General features: G+C 37.3%; 1 long non-coding RNA gene across 1 annotated transcript; it reads left to right on the top strand.

Moving 5' to 3' along the window:
* Window positions 1–355: 355 nt before the first annotated feature.
* On the top strand, window positions 356–5,950 carry LOC145421449 (uncharacterized). The gene is made up of 3 exons (XR_013902805.1): window positions 356–2,353; window positions 3,524–3,550; window positions 4,839–5,950. It is a non-coding gene; the product is annotated as an uncharacterized LOC145421449 (long non-coding RNA).
* The last annotated feature ends 1,961 nt before the right edge of the window (window positions 5,951–7,911 follow it).

The following is a 7,911-nucleotide window of genomic DNA, read 5'->3' as shown; positions in this document are numbered from 1 at the left end:
GTTCTTATTACTGCAGTCAGTTAAATAAATCTATCATAATAAAGTACATTTTAACATAATGACCTTGTGTTTATTTATGTCTTTTAACCATTATTTCAAATTCAAAGAATCCTGTTTTAAACATTTATTAAACTTATAGAATTAAATTTCTGCTAGTTGCTTTTTGTTGCAAAAAAATCTAGTATAATAATATTTAAATTTACATATATTTTTCACGTTTTCCATGCCAATTTTGTGTAATTGCGGAGTTTCCCACTACCCGTGAATGCCTCTTTTTTTAACGTCTCTGCCTGACTCCTGAATCTCCGTACACTCTCAGCTCGATCCCCACCGGTAAGCGCTGCTTCTCTGTCTCTCTTTTCTGAAATGAAATGTCTATAAGCTGTATGAGGGATTTACCCAGTTGTTGTTAGTGACTTATGAAGCCAGTCGAAGTATAAGTCATGTTAAAGTAACACAATGGCTGCTTTTTTAGTGAAACGTTGTAATTTTACTATTTAAAAGGAGTGTTTGGTATGCTAGCACTAAGTGCTAACGCCTAGCCTAGCTGCTATAGGCCCAGTGTGAAATTAATATGGTTCATTTGATTGTTTATTACAGTTATTGTGTTGTATTTGGTTCATTCGGTGTGTTAGTGTTTCTGAGTCTGTTAGGGAAGCTGAAATTAATTCTCTTCACAAATCAGTCAGTTAAAAACGGCCTCATTCTTTCGGTTGTAAGGTAATGAGCCGTCATTTTAGAACCACTGATTAGCTGCTGAAGCAGCAGGGTCGGCAACTTCACAGGAGCCATTTTACCGCCATTAGCTGTTTCCCAAAACGTCGGCTGCATCTTTCGGAGGACCCAGCCTTCGCGGTCTACGTGGACCGAGAAGGCTGTGAAACTGGACGGTCTAGCCTTCAGATTTGCGTCACCGCTGTCTCTCTGGAGTTTAATAAACTCGGCCGTCTGCTCCTTGCTATTTAAAATATAACAGGACACTGGCGTAAATTCTCGACCGTTTAACGTTTATTGAGCTGTGTGAAAATCCCGGAGGAACCCACCGGATTGATTAATAAAGCTTTATTTAATCTAATAATCTAATAACTTTGATCTCAGCCAAACCGATTTACTCCAGAACAAATAAAACACAGAAAAAGGCAAACAATTACATTTTTAAGTTATCAGAGTGACTTGTATATCATGTTTAACCTGAGTAGCGAAAGAGCGGGGGTCTGAACCCCCCTCCCGGCTTGCCATCGAGCCGGTGGGTGACAGACGTCTCTGAAAACGTCGGCACACTTTTGCAAATATGCGATGTCTTGATAAACCAAGCAGATATTTACACCGCTACTTTCTCGCCTAAAAATATGTTAAAAGTTTATTCGGGGAAATGAAGGACTCATTTGTCGGCCGCATTTGAGACAGCCTTCGTCGACTGGCTGTGACATAATCGGCCTTCAAATGCGGCCTCCGGAGGATGCAGCCGACATTTTGGGACACAGCTTCTGACTGAAAGCCGGGAGAAAAAGAGTCACGTGCCTGTACCGGTGTGTTTTTGTGCTGTGGGTTAATTAACAGAAGGGAGAGAGAGAGTGAGGATGAAACACATAATATAAGAATAATAACATCTCTTAACAAGAAGTTTTTTTAATTAGGTAATTTTAGTTTTTTAGTTAAATTTTAAGAACTGTTTAACAAACACTTGTTTGTGCAGGTTGTTTTTTTTTTTTTAAATGAAACCTACACCTGCAGCTCTGTTTAACTTCTCACTTTGTGAAAAACTAACGAAATATAAAAAAGTCCACCTTCAAATAAATAAAATGCAGCAGTGCACCATTAATATTATAAATATGATATGTAGATATTTAAAACAACAGCATATTAAATGATACTGTGTGCAGGTGATAATATTTTTAGGAAGCAGAATTTGAATGCAGACGAACTCAAATGTTGAAGCCTACAAAAATATCATCCAAGCTTTCATTTATGATTGTTCATGCTTTGAAATTGTGATGTCAGAATTTGATAAAGTGTGCAGAGCTAGGTGTAGCAAATCATTGCTTATTAAATCTACTGTGTTATCTAATAGCACCAAACTAATAGAGCTATCACATAACTAAGAGACGTGTGTGGCTTATTACAAATGGATGAAACCATATTTTACCTTAATGAAGACAGTAATCTTTAATAAGGTGTAGAAAAAGGTGAGTTGTTTGTTGCTGTGGTAAACAAAGAATGTACTGAATCTTTTGTACTACACAGAGTGATGCAGTATTGACTGTGATGCTGATTTGAGTTGTCTCATTCTGTATTTTTGTGCTTTGTCTTTTGTTACACAGAGTGAAAGAGATCTTTGGTTTTGCCTTTGCTGGTAAGTAAACAGTGATTGTAACTGAGGCAGTATGAACCTGGCATTGCGTAGCACATTTGACAACTTACATACAGTAGTTTGACTTTTTGTGATATGTTTCCATTTACTGATGGGCAAAAACACAAAGTCAGGATTTATTACCTGTAGCAGCAAAGTCCTCACACGGGACCTCTGACTGTCCCTGAAAATGTCCCTGAAGTTTAATAGCCCATTTATGTATGATTTAAATTTCTTATGGCTTATTGAATCCAAACATAGCTAAATGTCAGTTGTTCATTTTCTCCTTATGTTTGTGGATTTAAGTAGCAGACAAAACAATGAAAGTGTTTTAGGGGAGTCAGTATAAGTGGTTGCTCAAACACTTAAGAGCTGCACAGGTATTGATTCATATTGTCTCTCAAATTCTGCTGATGTGTTACATTAAAGTCAGAACACTGTAGAAGTATTTTGTACAGTTAAGCAATAATGAAAAACTAAGAAAACCAGAGGTGTGAGTGGACATTGTTAGGTACATTACAGCCAGTGTGTCTAATTAGTTTATCACTTATTTGGTGAATATAATGTGTTTTAAAATTTAATAGAAAAGTTGCCAAAAAGGTACACTGCAAAATACATAAATATTCCTAGCAACAGGTATAATGAAAGGACTTTTTAGTGTAAAAATTTAAGACATTTAATTTTAATTACAAAACATGGTGCACCTCTGCTATTGTAACATGTCAATATTTAAAACTATTTTAAGATTTACATATTCATATCAGACATGACGAGGTTTTCTGTTGCTTCTGATTTATATAATTATTTTGTATCTAACATTTTTAAAAGTTTTGGCTTTCACACTTTAGTAGTACTGACCTGTTGTAGAAAATGTTGGAGCCACAAAGCTTCTGTGTAGGAAATATTTGGTATATCCTGCACTTGTGCCAACAAATATTGGTGGCTATTCTTTATATTTCTGTAGTAATGAATGCTTTTATTACACTTGCTACAGCCATGTGAGACGCTGCAGTTCATTTATCTCCTCTTTAGACTACATTAAGCTCATAAAGCCTTAAATAAATTAAGAATTTTACTAGTTAATTTATGTCACAGTAAATTGGATTGTGTGTGAAGAGGCTCAACAGTCTGAATCATCAAACAGTGATCTGATTAATTGTTTCCTTTCTCTAGACTGCTGATCTGATCGTCTCCAGTCTGGTAAGTAAAGGTTTGTCTGAGGTACAGTGCTGGGAAATGTTTCTCATTATAGGACATTCAGTTTAGTGGAGTGAGTCAGCACAGCTCTTGGGAATAATCAGATCGTAGAAAAGTCTGTGTAAACATTTCCAGACTTACAGATCTCTCTTATCATCATAGTACATTTTTAATTAGGCCCTAATATCGGCCATGCTAAGTTTATTGTAGATTTAGTGGAGTGTGTATTAAACATGCCCCATATTTGACTGAAAAATGTAGAAACTGCTGTTTAGGAGTCATCTGTCTCCAAATTTTTCATTTTGCCAAAAGTCATACTGAGTAAATTATTTTTTACTTTTATGTTAACGGCTCCCCAGACATTATGATATACTGTTGAACCAGGTAAGTACACACAGAAACGGGAATTTGAGACCTTTGGGCATTTAGGATCATGTGAGTTGAGTGCTGTGAAGTGTTTAAAGCAGGTGGTCTGAAACTGTCTGCTCTGACTTCATTGTGTGGGTTTAGCTTGACCATATAATGTTTATAGTAAGTTACTGTAGCACCACATCTTGGTTTACAGACTGTGTTTGTTTTTATTGTGTTAATAGAATGCAAAAATGTCCTTAGAAATGTTCCACCACCATATGATAAACATTTTCATTCAGTTGAATCTAATAATGTACTGTACGACTCTTCAGTGTGTAATGATATATATGTTCTGTATTTTTCGGACTGTAAGGCGCACTAAATTCTAAGGCACATTAAGCCAAACAAAACAGATAAGTCAAACTTTATTCAACTCATTTACAATAACTCTCAAAATTGTTCAGTTGTAAGACATAAAATACAGAACAATACACTCACTTTTCAGGATTTATGGACTGATGAATGTGGATTGATCAGTTTGAAATCTGCTTCATAAGCATGGCTCTCAACAGGTGCCAGGCCCTTATACACACACACACCATATTATGTTGAAGCACAGTACGAATTACTCTATGAGGGTGCTGACTATGTTAGCCATGCTCCTTAGAAAAAAAGAAGAAAAAAAAAAAGAAAAGCCATGCTCCGACAATACATCAAGTGGTGCTGCTTTGTAGCTTACCAAAGTCATACTAAAACATTTGACAGAGTGCCGTGTACCACATAGAATTGGTTTGAAATCAGTAAGCACAACCATACAGAAGGTGCACTGTCTATTTTTGAGAAAATTAAAGGCTTTTAAATGTGCCTTATAGTCTGAAAAATACGGTAAAGCCAGGTTTATTGGAAGTGTGTCTAATTCCACTTTCTTTCTGTCTTACAGGTGACCTGCTGCAGAAAACCCTCTCCCTCTATCATTAACAAGCCATTAACAAGCAAATTCAGTCTGTCCTATCACTCTCCCTCTCCCTGCTCCATCTTTTTTGACAAGCCATTCTATCTTCTATCCATTCTCCGCCATGTACTCTATCTAATTTTGACAAGCATAAGCCCTAGTTTGACAAGAAACCAAGTTTGACAACAAACCAAGGTTGACAACAAACCAAGTTTTTGGAAATTGAAGTTACCGCAACTTCGACGATCTGTTTTCAGAAATCTGAGAGATCTCTGCTCTCACTGCTCCTTCTTTCCTGTCGTTAAACTCTCTCATATCCACTCATTTTACTGGAAATTACAAGTAAGAAGTTGAATATACAGTACAGTAGAAGTCACTGTAGAAACTACTTACACAGCCCTACATTTGTCATTTTAATTTTGCATTACACTTTGGAATAAACATTGATTGGCTTACAGGTGCAATTGCTTTGATAAATTATATAAAATATACACCTCTTAAAGGTTTATTTGTAATAAGACAATCTGGTTATTTTGTAATATATACATTCAGACTGCTCTATTTACATAAATATTAAATTAGATTCAAATACATTTTTCAAGTCTGTTTCATTGAGTATAACATTTGACTACAGTAAGTTTATACTAATATTATTTAAGGACAAACCCATTTCTATTACTCAGTGTAAGTATTGAGTTACAATTGTCATTGAGAAGCTGCCCTGAGGACCCAGACTTCCTGTTTCCTGACTGCTGCAGAACATCCAGCTGAAGAATCCTCATCGCCTGTCATCTGATCACCACACCACCACAGCTCCTTATATTTGCTTTAGATTTTAGATATCTCAAAGATTTACACAAAGTCTACTTCAAAGCTAAGAGTTTTATTATAGCCTGTTGATTGTTGAGATTTATTCTGCATATTACTTCACAGAAGTATAGACCTATTCATTAACCAGTCTGGTTAAAAAAAAGAAGTAATAATATACAGTTGTTGAAAAAGCTACAATAAAACGTTTTTAAGGATCTTTCAATAACTTTTATATTGAGTTTGTATTTAAGCCAGCCTTTTACATCAATTAAACGGTCATAAGAACACTTTACCATTTGTATAGTTGATCCATTTAATAGAAACTTGAGGAGTTTTTCAGTGTTTACAGGTTGAGTTTTGTATACATTTGTGTATAAATACATATAAGGTCCAGTTTGTACTTGCACAAAATGCCAAGGAAAGGTCAAAGGTCACAGTCCCAGAAGCTTAGATGGCAAAAGCAGAAGGAACAGGTAAATCTTTCTCAGACCGGTGAGCAGGTAAAGGTGTCTGTTACAAGTATTCCCAGTCCAGAAGTGCAGCTCAGCGTTCAGACGGCCGCAGTGTCTTATGCAGATGTGGTAAAGAGAGGTGTTTGCTCATCATCTGTGCCAAATGCTAAAGAACAACAGGTAATCCAGACTGAACCCCAGCTAACTGTGCAAACGCAGCATGATGGAGAAGCTCCAGGACCGTCTCATGTACAGGTTACAAACAGTGAAAGTCGTCCACGAGTGAGTAGCATCTGTGCGTCTCGAAGCCAGGCCAATGCTAAGTATGGAAAGTACCGGAATCAGCAATGCATGGCGAACAGTTTGGTTTTCCTGTCATTCTTACACGAGGATGAATTCATTACCAGAGCAGATCTCAACCGTGTGTTGGACAAAGGCCATGCCGTGTATTCAGATGCCAGAAAGAGGTTTGTGAACAGCGTGTTTCTAGCCTGTGATGAACTTCCCACTGTGATCATCAGCCGCAGACACGAGTATCAAGTCGACATGTCTCAGTTTGCTCATTATGGCACATTTGACGGTACAGATCATCTTCCGAGCCTTGAACAGGGACTACAGCGTTTGGCTTCAGAGTTTCGCTACGCTTTGCTAGTCATGGGAGGAACAGCCATCGCAGTTTCCAGGCTGACTTCAGGTGAATACGCATACTTTGACCCTCACCCACGTAAGTCTACAGGAATGCCATTGTCGCTAAGTGTAAGTGGTGGAACTGCAGTTATGTTAAAATTCACACGTCTTAACGACATGATTGACAGGATCAAACGTTTGTACCGAATGTGTAGCATCGCACCAACCTGTGCTTATGAGCTACAGCCTGTTGAGTTCCACAGTGAAAACGCTGCTGACCAAAGAAATGCTGATGAAAACAGACAAACAGCTACAACTGTTTCAGCACCAGCTTTAAATGAACCTGAATTTGAAACCCCAAAGTCCACTGAGCAGACACAGAAAACTGTGGCCGACACTTTAGCTACTGAAGTGATGTCATCCAGAGGGGATTATTCAAATGAGCCAGCTGCTGAGCTGAACAATTCTGATTATTTAGAAATAGAAACCTCTGCATCTTCTGTGAGAGAACCTCAGGTAACATCAGATTCTGTTCCTCAGAAGGATCCAACCGCTGCCAACCGCTGTTCAACAAAGACAACACAGGAACTTTCACATAAACTGCTGAAATATAGTAAACAGGGAAGGAAAAAAATGAGGAGAAGATCATTGGCCCAACAAAAACTACCAAAAAGAAAGGATCCTGATCACAGACAAAAGAAGACTGTGTACAAAAGTAATCTATATAAGCTAAATCCTATATATAGAGAGAAACAGAGGGAACATTTGAGAAAGATCTATAAGGAAAGAGATGATTTTAAGGAAAAACAGAAGGCGCAAATGAGAAGGATCTATAGAGAAAGTGCTAAAATTAGAGAGAGAAAAAGAGAACGTGTCATAAGGATGTATAAAGAAGATTCTTTATTCAGAGAAAAGCAGAAGGAACGAATAACAAGAACATACAGAGAATCTCCCGTGTTCCGAGAAAAGCAGAAGGAACGAATAACAAGAACATACAGAGAATCTCCCGTGTTCCGAGAAAAGCAGAAGGAACGAATAACAAGAACATACAGAGAATCTCCCGTGTTCCGAGAAAAGCAGAAGGAACGAATAACAAGAACATACAGAACTTGTGCCGAATTCAGAGAGAAACATAAAGCTTACATGAGGTCATATGTTTCTAACCTATATAA

This window comes from Astatotilapia calliptera, chromosome 3 (genome assembly GCF_964374335.1).
Source record: "Astatotilapia calliptera chromosome 3, fAstCal68.1, whole genome shotgun sequence".
Lineage (NCBI taxonomy): Eukaryota > Metazoa > Chordata > Actinopteri > Cichliformes > Cichlidae > Astatotilapia > Astatotilapia calliptera.
Note: the sequence above shows the minus strand (reverse complement) of the source record. Positions and strands in the feature narration are given on the sequence as shown.